The sequence below is a fragment of the Conger conger genome, chromosome 10, assembly GCF_963514075.1.
Source record: "Conger conger chromosome 10, fConCon1.1, whole genome shotgun sequence".
In the NCBI taxonomy this organism is placed as follows: Eukaryota; Metazoa; Chordata; class Actinopteri; order Anguilliformes; family Congridae; genus Conger; species Conger conger.
Window position 1 is genome coordinate 21,607,643 of NC_083769.1, and position 14,089 is coordinate 21,621,731.

General features: G+C 43.4%; 1 protein-coding gene across 2 annotated transcripts in view; it reads left to right on the forward strand.

Annotated features, from left to right (window-relative positions):
• Window positions 1–9,521: 9,521 nt before the first annotated feature.
• LOC133138521 (vitamin D3 receptor A) overlaps window positions 9,522–14,089 on the forward strand; it is a 51,699-nt gene continuing 47,131 nt past the window's right edge. The window contains exons 1-2 of one of the 2 annotated variants that reach the window (XM_061257347.1): window positions 9,522–9,606; window positions 10,633–10,768. The gene's annotated coding sequence lies outside the window, so the exon portion shown is untranslated. The remainder of the gene's footprint in view (window positions 9,607–10,632; window positions 10,769–14,089) is intronic. The other variant, XM_061257348.1, reaches the window with a different exon arrangement.

The following is a 14,089-nucleotide window of genomic DNA, read 5'->3' on the forward strand; positions in this document are numbered from 1 at the left end:
TTCCACCGTTCATCCCTCCTGGCAGTTTTTGGCAGTTGACAGAGCCAAGCTTGGCAAGGACGTATATAATTAGCTAAGTATAACCCTGGCCAAGGACTTGAATGAAAAATGCTGCCAGATATATTTTTTAAAATATGTAAATAGGGCCACGCTCGCTCCTCAGTTGACACCGAGAGTCGCTCTGCGCGCTGGTTTCTCGTCACCGCTCCCCGACTACCTCCTGTGACGGCCCCCCACCCGTCAGGCTGAGGCAGGAGGAAGTGAATTCCTTGCGGCTTAAGAGCTCGATCCCTTGGCCGCTTTAAAGGGCAGAGTCGCAGGGGTAGGCCTCTATTGTTCCCTGGCCGGGTGAACTGAGGCAAGCTGGCCGCTGCCGTCTGACAAAAACAGCCTGCGCTGAGCGGGTTCCTGACGGGAAGCGACTGGCGACTGCTCTGCAACCTGAAAATGCCCATGATGGGGTAGGGCTCAGGACCAGCTGTGTGTCTGTGACCAGCCGTGTGTCTGTAGGGCTCAGGACCAGCCGTGTGTCTGTGACCAGCCGTGTGTCTGGGGGGCTCAGAACCAGCAGTGTGTCTGTAGGGCTCAGGACCAGCCTTGTGTCTATGAGCAGCCGTGTGTCTGTACCAGCTGTGTGTCTGTAGGGCTCTGGACCTGCCGTGGGTCTGTGACCAGCCGTGTGTCTGTAGTGCTCAGGACCAGCCGGGGGTCTGTAGGGCTCAGGACCAGCCATGTGTCTGTAGGGCTCAGGACCAGCCTTGTGTCTGTGAGCAGCCGTGTGTCTGTACCAGCTGTGTGTCTGTAGGGCTCTGGACCTGCCGTGTGTCTGTGACCAGCCGTGTGTCTGTAGTGCTCAGGACCAGCCGGGGGTCTGTAGTGCTCAGGACCAGCCGTGGGTCTGTAGGGCTCAGGACCAGCCGTGTGTCTGTAGTGCTCAGGACCAGCCGGGGGTCTGTAGGGCTCAGGACCAGCCGTGTGTCTGTAGGGCTCAGGACCAGCTGTGTGTCTGTAGTGCTCAGGACCAGCCGGGGGTCTGTAGGGCTCAGGACCAGCCATGTGTCTGTAGTGCTCAGGACCAGCCGGGGGTCTGTAGGGCTCAGGACCAGCCGTGTGTCTGTAGTGCTCAGGACCAGCCGGGGGTCTGTAGGGCTCAGGACCAGCCATGTGTCTGTAGTAATCAGGACCAGCCGGGGGTCTGTAGGGCTCAGGACCAGTCGTGTGTCTGTAGTGCTCAGGACCAGCCGGGGGTCTGTAGGGCCGGGGCTTTAACCACCAATCTTCCAGGTCTCAGTCATGCACCTTAGCCACCAGACTACAGGCTGCCCTATTTGCACTAATATTCATAATTCATCTTTCATATGGTTTCATATGTACATGTAGGCAAGTTACCTGTTTTCATTTGACAATTCTCTGCGATCTACAGGAGTATCTTCCAATTTTATGGCCATGTCCAGTGTTTAATATTTAAAATTATTATTTGACTCGGCTCAGCCTACGAGTGGGGGATGATCAATCTTGCCTCAAAAAAAAAAAGAAAAGCTGAAAGACTAATGACGACCTCAGCCCTGTTTATAATAATAAAAAGCTGCAGATATTATTCCCCTTTTTGGCTGTGAGGGACATAAATTAATGATGGCAAAAAATAATTGGCAATACACAGTTGTGCAGTAAATTTTCTGTGAATCCCTCTTGGACAGGCAAGTGTTGTAGTCCTGAGTACCACACAGTATACGCGCTACAATAAGATTACCTATTTTACTGGAATACAATATTCACTACGGATGCCTGATAATAGGGTTGTATCAGTATTGGGCAATGATTGCTAAAAATGAGCTTATCATTATCAGCGGATAAGCTATGATTATGGCATGCGGCAGAGTGGCGCCACCTTTGATGATGCTGTGAATGAAGTGAAAACGTTATGTTCAAAGTTACCATTTCAACTTCGGATTATTTATTCTGCCTTTTAAAAGCAAAGCCATAGATACCCTGTAGCTCTCTTGGTGGATGCTTTCTGTAATGATTAGTTAAGCAAGACATTTTTGTTATGCAAAAATACATTAGGTACATTTGTAATAAGTTCAGTTCTGTGTCCACCTACTTCTTTCATGAATATGGAAAAGTTTGGAGATATGCTATAATGTAAAATACGCTCTCAGCATAGCCCAGTGGTGCCCGTCAAATATTGGTAATTGACATTAGCCATTTTCAATATTATGCACCCCTAGTATTCACATTACTAGATTTAATGGGTTCACTGTTTGCCTGGAAAACAGTATCCATACCACAAGATATTTCACTATTTTAACTGGAATATAGTATAACCAGTGATCACTTTATTGTGGCAGCAACTAAATGCATAAAAGCATGCAGACAAGAGGTTCAGCTGTTTTTCAGACCAAATGTCAGAATGGGGAAGAAATGTGGTATAAGTGACTTTGACTGGAAAGATTGTTGGTGCCAGACAGGGTGGTTTGAGTATCTCAGAAACTGCTGATCTCTTGGGATTTTCACGTTCGAAAGTCTCTAGTTTGCAGAGAATGGTGTGAAAAACGAAAAAAATTCAGTGAGCAGACTGGTTGAAGCTGACAGGAAGGTGACAGTAACGCAAATAACCACACATTGCAACCGTGGTATGCAGAAGAGGAGCTCTGAACGCACAACGTGTAAACTTCTAAGTCGATAGGAACTTAATTGACTTAATAAGTCTAAAAAATAAATCTAATAAATACCCCACTGAGTGTATTCTCAGCAGTAGTGGTTTCAGTATTTCACCCCCCCCCCCCCCACACTGCTCCAGAAATTCCATGGGAGGCGATCACAAGCTTAAAGCGCACTTTGACCCCCACATGTACTGTGGGTTAGTATGTGTTCTGCTGTGATCCACATGGTGTTGCACGTCTTTCCCCCCCTTCCTTATCACTTCAGGAGTAGGCAGATGGGGGGATGGGTGGGTGGGAGTGTTGACTGTTGACTGTTTTTTTTCTAGGGTTGTGTAACTCTTGATATTGATCAGCGATAGACAAGTGACGAAAGGCCTGATCAGAATCTCAATTTCTTTTTCTTCCCCTCCGTCTTCATTCCCCCCGTCCCCCATGTCTTCCTCCCCTCTCTCAGGCATCTCATCTCACAAACATGTACCCTGTTGTGCTCTGATCAGTCTGGCACTGAGCTGCAGTGCTTTACCCACACAGTATTAACTCTAAAGTATACGTAGCCTTCTTTGTTTCCCTTTATAATGAGCCTCTATCTCTTATCGGCAGAGTCGTGTTGACCTATATCCATAAGTCCTCTGCAGCAGTAGATGTTTTCCGACTAGCTCCTTGCTTATCTGTGATGAAGTGATATATTGCCTTGTCCCTGGCACTGCTGTTGATGTAGTATTGCTGGGTCAAAGTGTAGCTGATTGAATGACATTGCGAGCTTTTAGCAAAACACAAAAAAAAGCAGAAGGTGGAATATGAGCAGGGCTGATGATGCCGCTGGGGTTGATGATGTTGAGGTTTCGCAGGAGTCAAGCAGCCGATTAATCAAACCCCAAATTAAAAAGGAGAGGATATCGCCGTGCTCTTCCTCCTGCCGGGACCTTAAATGTCCCGGACCTGGCTGCCGGCGCTCTCTCAGTCAGACATGCTCATTACGTCTTGTTCTTTCACGGAAATCATCTGTTCCTCCTCGTCGCAAAGGGCAGGACCGTTCCGGAGAACGAGACCGCTGTGGCCATCTGTAGGCTGATTTTCTAAAATAGTCGGAAGGCTCTGAATGTGTCTGTGGGACAGCCATGTTGGACAGGAAGTTTGGTTACCGCGGAGCATCTTGAAAGCTCTTTCAGTTCAGTGCATCCATTGGCCGAACCTGGGGAAAAACTGAGACTCCGTTGCACAATCATCAGTTTCACCGGATGCCGCCCACACATGCACACACAAGCTGTCTGAATACCTCCAACATACACAAACACGCTGAATACATACATACACACCCTCTCAACTTCCAACAGACGTACACATGCATGCTCAGAACCCTCAGCACACACATACACGCATGTTCAATCGCTCAATACGATTCACAATACTGTACGCAGATATTTAAGGGTAATGCCAAATGCACCCCAGCACTTTAACAGGTGGAAAATGCATGATAACTGCTCTCACCAAGTTGTTTTCATGTATTAGGAGCAGGATGATTCTGGTACTTGCCATGAAAAATATTGTGTACAAACAGATCTCATTATAACATAAGTTGAGTCTGAGTCAATGGTAACAGTAGTGGGTCTAGCTTAGTAGGCTACAGTTAACACTGTTGCACAGGTGGTCCCCTTCCAAAGTCAACAGTAACCCCACAGGCAAGCAGCCATTATCAGGGAGAGAGATACTTGATTGACCTCGAAGTCTTGTTCACTGTTAAAATATATTTTGGAGCTTTAGCACCGTTTTCCAGCAGGGGGAGAAATCGGTGTCTTTCTGGTGTTTTATAGTCCAGTAAATCTGGATACCAGCAAATCGAAAACCTTAGAATTATAAGGTTCTACAAAAATGAGTTAGTGTCATAAACATGTTGTTACTAGGGCACTAAATATATTTGTGAAGTTTTACACAAAAATACTGTTTAAAAGTATGAAAAAAAAGCTAAATTAGAGCCCTTTCTCTTTGGTATTAGAAAGTACCAATATCTCAAAAGTACCCAGAACGCAGATAGAACCTTATAATTCCAAGGTCACAAAATGTCAGTTGCAGTTTGCTCAGGAAATCAAATATGCAATTCATTGACATTTTATTTGTATCGCGCTTTTTACAAAGGGCATTGTCACAAAGCAGCTTTACAGAGACCCGGGCCTAAATCCCCCCAGAGCACCGCTAGGGCAAGCAAAAGCTCCTGGCTTGTAAAAGGAAGAAACGTCAAGCAGAACCTGACTCAGAGGAGGGGGCCCATCTGCTGCTGGCTGGCAGCAGTTAATTGGAAAAAGGCTGATGACATAATACATGTTTAATAAACAAACCAAAAAGTCAGTACATAAATGTCAATGACAATATGTAATTGAAGCCGGGCAAGAATGACTCTGTTCATGACTAGAGATGAGTTGGAAGCCAACAAGTGGCACTGTCAGGCAGGGGGCAGGCGTGGAGCTGGTGTGGAACCAACTGCACCTGGAGGAGTGTGCTCTCCTGGTCCTATGGGTACTTCTCCAGGCAGCTGCCCAACATGGGGAAAAGAGGAGAAAAGAATATTATCAATCGGTAGCTCAGATGTATTGATGAGCTCAGCAGGAGATGTGCAATAAGGAAAACCCCCCAGCAGAATATATCTATGACACACATAGCTAGAGGAACAAAGGTAAAGGCCCAACATAGTCATGAGGGCAGCCCTGAGACAGTCACCACCAGACCATGCCGATCAAGTCCACCATTTCCCTCAACTGTGTACTTGGACAGGAAGCCTTTAAATATCAGTCCAAAACTGGACTCTTTAAATGCTACAATGTTACAAATCTCTGTGGAAAATGTAAACAACACAAAATAAATGTGCCCTTTACTCTAGTCTGTCTGTGCCTTTTATTTTACCAATGCCTCAACATTACATTACGTGTCTTCATTGGGGTTAGATGTCTGTTCGTACCCTGAGGAAGACAGAGGTAATATTGAAGTGCTAGTAAAACGTTTTAAGAATTGACATTGACATTGATCGTCAGCACCTCGTTAAACCTGGGTATATGTTCCCCAATTTCCTACAATGGAAAATCACATACCTGCCCCTCTTATGGCAAATGTGATATTTCAGGCAAATAACTATTGCATATATCAATATGTATTCATAAATACTGATAAGGTTTATATAAAGAAAATAAACCAAAAGCTTGAGCATGTTCACACAAGTTGTCTGAGTTCTCAGGTTCCTGTCATGTTGGGCAGATTGTGTTGCGGATAGATTTTGAAGTCTAGACTGTGGAGCACTATAATAGCTTGTCTGCTCCACCCTTCTTATGACTTGAACCAGGATAAACTTTCAAATAAGAAGCAAACAATGTATCACGCTAGGGACATGTAATGCAATATAATCCTTACAAACTATGAACCGCACAACATGTGTTAGGCATCGCACTTAAGTGTGTACTGCACATTTGTGTACAGTTGTGTTTTGAAATACTTCAGTCAGTAGCACTGAAGTAACTCTGAGCCACTCAGGAATTACTCGGTATCAATAACATAATGTCATAATGCAGTTTGTGACTGTGAAACCTTCCAGCTATAGTCCACAGATGATTGTTGACAATACGGATCTTATGTTTTGATGATAGTTATTATAGGAATAATCATACATCATGTCTCTTTGAAATTGTTCTTAAAATAGAGGAGTGGCACAGTCCACAAGGTGGCCGAGCCCACTCTGTCCTCTGATCCTGTCTCTATTTGTAACTTCCTCTGCTAAACCTCTGTCTGGAAAAAGTGAAAAATAGATGATGAGGACAGACCATAGGCTCTCTTTTAAAAAACAAGCTCTTGAAATAAATGGTAATTCTGTGGTGAAACCTGAATTGAAGCAGCAGTGTTTGTGTGTGTATTTGGATGAGATTGTGTGAGTGTGTGTGTTGGAAGGCTTGGGGGGGGGGGGGATAAAATGTGCTTTTCCAGTTGGACTGAGATTTAAAAGCTGTGGAGTTGGGGTATCTCAAGATCTTAGCTGGCTTTTTTTTTAGGGGGCGGGGTGTTGTGGCAATTATGGAAACAGCGATTGAACAATCAATGGCGGTTTGGGCTTGCATGTGTCTTTAGGAAATCCCCCCTTTCAGAGTTTTTCATTGTATCCTCTGACTATAGAGGAATCGGGCACATCTGGGCATGGGCAGTGCGGCTCGGAGTGGGCGAGGGGGAAGGAGGGGCCGGCAGGGGGAACGCCGGAGAAAGAAAGAAAAAGGGTCACTCTCCCCTCCGCTGTGAAGTATGTTTTCACCATGGACACACCCCCACCTCTAAAGGAAGAAAGCGCACACAATGGCGGAGATTCCAGTACATGCACACACACATGCAGGCACCCACGCACACACACACACAATGGAACAATGTACCGTATGTACACACTGACTAGTAAATAATATTACAAATACATTGTATTTCTAAATAATTACTCCTCAAAAGAAAAGCAGCAATTTAAATTACATTTAAAGACAGGAAAATTAATATACATATCAATATGTGATTGATTATTTTGTTACCGGTAGTTCAGTGGTAAAATGAACTTTTTGCGATGTTTTATGAATTATTAAGGTTTTGTTTTATTAATGATCAAGTTATCATTTAATGACATTATGTTTGATTATTTCAGAATTTAAATGCACAGTCTCATATATTACAAAGTACACACTTATAGTTTGGCCTTCAACAACACACACACAGAACACGTTGAACATGCCATGGGCACATCCACAGATATATAAACAGACACACCGCCCACACAAAGGCACTGGTAAATATGGGAACACAAAGGCACATGCACATTAAGTGCATACATAAATCCCCACTGAGAAACAAACACTGAATATAGAATAAACCCGGGGCCTCTGGCAGTTAAACACACAGACACACACATGCATGTAACGACAAATATAGCCCCCTCTCTGGGCCCCGCCCATGCAGCTCTCTGGGAGGAATGAGCACGATGGGGTCCCGTGCTCTGGGAGGCACATGGAGGTCAGAGGAAGCACTTCTGCATGGGCCATGTGACTCAGCAGCAGCATCCTATTGGCTGACATGAGAGCATGGGATTACAGTGCTCCTCTGCCCATGATCCTTTTACAGCAATCCACATATTTATATTAATGTCTCCTGCTGGGAAAAAAATGATGACAGACAGCACTTGCTTCGACAAAAGACTCTTTCATTAGGGATTTTTTTTTTCTGCATCAGACATCTTTAATAATAACTTCAAATCAATTCATCAAATAATCACAAATAAAAATAATAACTAATTTTAATGGAGTATGAAAATAAGATTTCTTGTTTGTATATGTGAAAGAGAATGTACGAATTTTGCTATATATTTCACCTCTCTTCACTAATCTGTGCCCTGCCCCTGGCTTTGACCTTCAACCTTTTTATGGAGCAAACATTAGCCCACTGAGTACACACATCACCCATGTGACTTATCAAGCACACTCCTCACATCCGCCTTCTACAGAATGTCTAACCTGGATCCAACTATAAACATTACATTTAAATGCTAAAAGAAAATGCTAGAAGACCACTGTCTGAATCGTACAGTAGGTTTTCTCCACTGAAAATGGTTTAAATATCACAGCCTCATTGATTTCATTTACGTTAAGTGCTGACAAGGTATGATGTCACCAAAGCTAATGAATATTGAGGACGTCTATCCGTGCTGCCACTACATTTCTGTGTGATAGTCCTTCCTGGCTGTTAAATTCAAAGAGGAAAAGGGGTGTTCCATTGCTTCCATAAAATCAGTCATTACATTCTTGTGTGTGGATACTAAAAATAATTATATTTAAAGTTGAAACACATAGCCGCGTATTGCACAATTTCCAACTTCCACGACACAGTTTATATCCGTTATATAGGAATATCCGAATTTTATTTTACCTTTATTTTACCAGGAAATAGTCCCATTGAGATCTACATTTCTTTTGAATAACTAAGCTTACATATTACCCCTTCATATCACTGAATATTTACTGACGCTATTCAAGGTTACTGCCCTTCTTAAGGACACCAAAGTGATTTTCCCACCCAGGACGGGAATATATATCAGACCTGGCTCCAAAACAATTACTACTCCACATGATGAAATTTGATATTAGTCATAGTCTTGTTGACAGACAGTTGCGCGGCAGATGTTCCATTGCTCGATACGTGCAGTATGTTGATTTACTAGCCAGAAGCACAGAGCGCCTGGTAGGCTTCCGCAGCATATTTTGTTCGCGCATCATTTTCCAAGAACAGTGATAAATGTAACTACGATGATTATGACTGACCAGTGTTGTTTGGCAGCTCAGAGGACTATCCCGACGTAATAGTACGCTACCCAGATATACGGGAATGTAGCCTACCTATCAAATTCTAGTTAAACAATACACTGCACCGGTGGAATGCATGCGTTTGGCTCACAATTGTGCTGCAATCCCAATGTAAGTTTTTTTAGATATGCATTTTAATTTGATAATATTTAGTTTTGCCAGCTTTATGAATGTAACATATGAGATATCGATGAATATTTTGTCAATTGCTTTATAACATGTTTTATTTACCATAAACGTTTAATCTATTCTTCAACTCGCGCCCACTTCACCGGACCCAGTTGTTTACCTCTCGTTACCTCTGACGTCATGACACACCCCTGTTTAGGAGAGGGAGTTGTCCCGTATGTTTTGTACAAGCGTTAGATTCGACCAATCTAAGTGTAGGTATCGTACACGTTAACCAATTATCAACAGAGTAATCTCGCAGCTGAGTTATGATTGGATTTTACGAGACGTAGTGAAATGAGGGTTGTGTTTTTCTGCCAAGCTCTGGGCGGGACCAAGAAGTGGTGTCTAGCTGCCTAGCTAGCTATCTATTTAGGGTTGGCAGGAGAAAATAGCTCTTCGTCCTGACTAACGTAAGTTTTTAAACAGGCTTTTTCCATTTTTGATTGCGTTACTACATGAATGTATATTTTTCTTTCTATGAGATTCAGTCTTTGATGAACAGTTGCGAGTTTGCTTTTGTTATGAAAAGCGCTAGCACTAACAGCTCTAGCGTATGAAGCCAGCCAGGCTCTCTTGTTCAGTTAGCTTTGTTGGCTAACTAACTAGCTAGCTAACCTTAGCTAAATAATAAAAAAATATATATTATTGGTTATATTAGCTAGTCTAGATCATTTTATATTTTCAGCAGACTAAAATCTATGTATACAAAATATTAATTGTATATGGCCACAGACTGACAATGTAGTAAGCTAAAGCATGCGGTAAAATAAACAGAAGACAGGCTGAAGTTGGCCCTGATTTTAAAAACTTGCTTCAGTTGGCTAACCCGTGCTGTGTCGGAATGACGAGGACCTAGCGCTAATCTTCTGCTAGCCTTTGCGCGAAGACATGGCTAGCTAGGTAATCCGCTCTTGTGGCTTCTGTTCTGAACGTGATTGCCAGCAACGTTATAGGACATCAGAAACTTTGTACATCAGACAATTTAACGTGGGCGGACGAATATTTCACTGATTAAATGGCTAGATATGAACTGTCACTGGATATGCACCGACATCTGCAACTAAAAAATAGTTTTCTAAACTTGCTGTGAGCTGCGTTGGCCAGAAGAAGGGCGGCAGCTGAGCTTGCCGTGGTTTTAGCCTGCGTTGTCTCGACTGCTGGTGCAGTTTCTGTAGCCAGTTTTAGAGTACATTAGTCGCGTAACTCCTGGATAGCTTCGCTACTGTTCGTTAGGTGACTCTAACATTGCACTACATATGGTTGATAGTTGACCTTAACACTTCAAGTTGGCTAACCTGCAAGTATTTAAACGGGATGTAGCTAGACAGATATATAATGTTCAGTTGACTTAGCTAGCTAGTAATCTTAAAATGAGCTGCACAAAAACGTTTGGCTTGGCTAACGTTAGTTACATACGCATTTTGTTTTATTGACAGATCGCGCGACGAGGGACACCAAAATAGGATTCCGGCGCGTATCCAGCTGCTAAATTGTTGATTTTCAAGAGTGCACCCTGACTGCAAGTTCAGGAGTTATCATTTGCTTGGTAACTTCAAGGTGATGACACACCAGGTAAATTGGTATTAAATACGCTTTATAGTTGCAATTAAAATATTCAAGTGGTCTGATTTATATTGTTAATCACTTAATCAGATTGTTAATGTTCTACCTTTGTCAACAAAGTACTCCAGATATCCTGCTTGTCGCTTGCCTCTGGCTTCATGTAGCCGCCTTTTTAAGATTATGCTATTTCAATGGTATAGCTAGTTAACTTTAGGCCACCACTTTTGTTCATTGAATACCTTTGAATTCCGCATCCGTACCTTTTTTGAGGAGCAATTTATTTAAGTTATCTACACGTGGTATCTACGTATATAAGTTACAGTAGTGATCGGCTCATTATTTGTATTTCATTCTAATTATTATTATTGCTATTATTATCATTATAGTAATTACTATTATTGTCTCAGTCTGACACATTAAATATTCTTAGTTACTGTGGTATAGCTATATCCAGAAGGTTCTGTGTCATTTTCTAAGTGTATTGTCATGTGACCACTTTCCAAATGTATTTCAGGTAGCCTACTGTAGATATGATTACAATTTTGAGAGTGGGCTTTTTAAAAAGTAAACATTTGCTGATAACTAGGCCTAAGCTTCCAATTTATCGCCGCATCGTATGCGTTGCTGTAGATGTTAACCGTCTACTGCACAATATCAGGAAATGGTGGACATGTTTCCAACACTGTAGCTATTGCCATAATACTTTCCTCGTCAGATGAGCTAGTTATGTCCCAAGCATCACTGCGTTGCTGACAGAACTGAGTGGACTTTATATCTTTATTTGCCAATAATGAACACACATACGGTCTTGTCTCAGTTGGCTGTCCTTTCCGACATTCACAGTCGACAAGAGAGCGATACTATTCCGAACAGTCCAGGCGCATAAATAACCGACGTGCTAATTACATTTTATTAATTTGTTTATAATTATATTATGATGCATTTTCCCCTTCAGAATATTGTTAGGTGCGGTTAATAATTTAGCCGTTTTAACCACGGTTTGAGGGTCAGTTCTTGATATCCCAGTGATTTGTCATTGTGAACTTTGCTCTGTTTGGCAGTGAATATGTGTGTTATTTGATTATCTGAACTGCTCGTTCACTCGTGCCATTTCGAGATACGCACCTCTTGTTTTACAGCCAGTATTTTGAGTATCGTATTTTTCAGATGAACGTTTTCCCCGGCATGAATTAGTATACGACTCTATTGAACGCTGTTTATACGGCCATATGCTATTTTGGATAAGACTTCCCATACTCACAACACAACACACGCTGAGATTGAATACCGCACTGTATACACCGTCCTTGATCTTTGTTTACAGAAACCCACCACTTGTGAACCTACAGGGTCTTTTATTTCTTCCAAATTTGTTTCAGTATAAACTCTGCTGGCAGTTGTTTTAACAGGGGGATCGAATGCTGTCGGTCGCATCTGGCGCAGTTCATAAAATAGTGGTGTACAGAAAGCTACGGTCTTTCAGGCTAATCTACACCGCAGGCGGAACGGCAGCGACGCGAAGCCGCGAGTGCTACGTCCGTCAGAGAAGCCCATGGCAGTGGACGAGGCTATACGCCACTGCCAATGCCGAGCGGCCCGGGTGCCGACCTGCTGCACCCACAGTTTCGTAGAACTTGCCTGTTCTGCATTTTCCGTTTGCTACGCAAAAGGGCAACGCGTCTGTGTACATGGGTTTGCTGTAAAATGCTGGAAACACATGAGCTGATCTAAATCGCATCCTTGTATCACTGCAGCTCCGTCTCCTGACCCCTTATATACTAATGGAGAACTGATATTTTAATACACATGTAAAATAGCGAAGAACAAGCCAATTAATTTTCTGGTTGTTCTGACCGAAATAAAGAAAATTAAAATCTTGGAAGAAAGGCTGTGTCGTTTTCTGTCAGGTTTTGTGGAGGGGGCGGCGGGGTGACTGAAAATCCATAGCATAAATGCTGATTAAATGAGGTAGCCCCAGAGTAAAGGGGAGAAGGGCCACTATAGTTTGTGAGCTGGAAATATGAAGTTGACTGGAAACGAAACTGTTGCTCCCAGCCCATTTTATTACCCTTCAGGGGTTTGGACAACATAAGACAATCTGCACGGCATTAAAACAGCCTTTTCTGATTTCTGAAATGCACCATATTTTGTGAAAGGAGTTCTCCTCTAGTCATTATAGTACTTGTTATTCAATGCTTGAGTGACACTGGGGCAATTTATCCTTTCAAGTTAAACGTTTTATTCCTGTGCTGATGAAACCGCTTTAATTCAGGCTCTGATCATTTAACGTGCTTGGCGTGAATGCAGAAAACGTTACCGTGTGAGATGAAGGCAATTTTCCAATGGTTGTGTCCCAAAGATGTTTTTTCTGCCTCTGCAATCTAGCAAGTTCATCAGCTCTCTTGGTGAACAGGGTCAGTAGGTTCCGAACCACTACTTGCAAATCATTTATCTTCCTGTCTGTGTTGGTGTATTATACTGAGTGTGTTAAGGACTGGCCAATTTTTATGTTCATTTTTAGCAGAATGATGGTCTAAGCCAGCAATCTGGTTTCTGGAGCAATAGTAAGTTTGCGGTGAGGGCTGTGAATGCAGTGGAGGGGATTGATAGTACTCAATGAACAGGAGGCCTTATGAAGGCCTACCAGGGAGAGGGAGAGAGAGAGGCGGCTCTGAAAATAGCCCAAGTTCCACCGTAGAGGAGAATTGCATGTGAGAAAATGTCGAGGGGGGGGGGGGGGGGGGATTCAAGGAGCTGGCATGTCCGCTAAACCGTTTTTCGTAGGGACATGTCTTTTAATGGTAGTCTCGCATCTCGAAAGTAATTTTGTGATTAAGCATAAATCTAATAAGCAACATCAATAATGAAGTCACTGTTTCAGCTTTGGTGCCCACAAACGATGCTTTACTTGTGGCTGAAGTAAAATACGACTGCACATAAAATGTGGCTTGTTGGGGAAAATCCACCGGGGAGTATGCGCGAGAGACGTGAAGCAAACCCGAATGGGTGTCCACGCGTCCGAACGCTGCGACCGCTCTGCTCGCGGGCCTCCACGGGACTGTGACCGCTCTGCGACCGCTCTGCCACCACTCTGTGACCGCTCTGCTCAGCGCGCCTCCGGCGGACGGCCCGGGTCCACAAGGCCCACGCTCAGCCCCATTGTTCCGCCGAACAGTTGCATGCAGTGGTCATGCATGTGTTTCATAACAACTGAATTGTGAATCCCAGGAAACGGTAGAGGCCTGAGGGCAGGTTTCTGTGACTCCTGCGGTGGGAGGGATGTTGCATTCAAGTGTTTGGCTGGTTGCTTGTTTGAGTGGGGTGGGGGAG